Genomic DNA, 1227 nt, shown 5'->3' with positions numbered 1-1227 from the left:
TATTCTCTTAGGACTTTCTCAGAAAAAGGAAATTGAAATTCTCTGGTTTTTACTGTTCTTACTTTGTTACGTTGCAATTCTGATTGGAAACCTACTTGTCATGATTTCTATCGCCTCCAGTCAACTTGTGAAGCAGCCCATGTATTTCTTTCCGAGTCACCTTCCCTCGCAGACCTTTGTCACACCTCCACTGTGACCCCCAGGTTGATCGCTGACTTGCTGGCAGCAAAGAAGATCATTTTCTACCATGGCTGCATGACACAGCTCTTCACCATGCACTTCTTTGGGGTGATTGAGGTCTTCATCCTCATAGGGATGGCCTGTGACCGCTATGTGACCATCTTCAAACCTCTGCTCTATACTCTGATCATGACCAGACAGAAGTGCGTTGCCATGATCGCTGCTTGCTGCGCTGGGGGGTTCCTGCGTTCCTTCAGTCAGTTTCTCCTGGCCATCTTTTTACCCTACTGTGGCCCATGTGTATCCTTTGCTGAAACTGGCCTGCACTGACACCACCAGAATTGGTCTCCTTGTCATGGCCAACTCGGGCCTCATGGGCCTGGTGACTTCTGTGGTCTTGTTGGTATCCTACGCTGTGATCTTGTCCACTGTCAGGTCCTACTCTGTAGAGAATCGCCGCAAAGCTCTCTCCACCTGCAGTTCCCACAACACTGTGATGGTTCTCTTTTTTGCTCCTTTATTCTTCATTTACATTCGACCAGCAACTACTTTACCAGAAGACAAAGTGTTCGCTCTTTTTTATACTATCATTGCTCCCATGCTCAATCCTCTAATCTACACATTGAGAAACTTGGAGATGAAGAATGACATAAAGAAATTCTGGTGCCATATCGCAGTAAGAAAGGAAATGAACTAAAATATACCTCTGATTTTCACTGCTGAACTTGGTTGAATATATGGATTTTCTACAATGAAGACTTTAAAATGTATAACGCTTGCCTTATATGCTTTTTTGTTTCATTTTGTTTTAGCAATATATAGATTTAAGTATGAGCAAAAGCTTACAACTCCCTGGATTTGTCCAGACTCTGCTGTGCTCTTTTCTAGTTTTCTTGTTTTCTTATTTATAGCTCCTCTTCCCCTCTGATCTTTTGGCTGTGTAATCAATTTAGATATTTAGCAGTAGACCACAAAGGCATCATGTAATACAAATCAACACTGAGAACCTATACAGCCCATTCTTGTATGTGACTTTAGTCAATAAAG

The 1227-nt window shown here is 42.5% G+C and overlaps 1 pseudogene; it reads left to right on the top strand.

The window, feature by feature from the left end:
- The first annotated feature begins 7 nt into the window (after window positions 1–7).
- LOC104984159 lies at window positions 8–877 on the top strand (annotated as a pseudogene).
- Window positions 878–1227: the final 350 nt, after the last annotated feature.

The sequence above is a fragment of the Bison bison genome, unplaced genomic scaffold, assembly GCF_000754665.1.
Source record: "Bison bison bison isolate TAMUID 2011002044 unplaced genomic scaffold, Bison_UMD1.0 scf7180017863898, whole genome shotgun sequence".
Lineage (NCBI taxonomy): Eukaryota > Metazoa > Chordata > Mammalia > Artiodactyla > Bovidae > Bison > Bison bison.
Note: the sequence above shows the minus strand (reverse complement) of the source record. Positions and strands in the feature narration are given on the sequence as shown.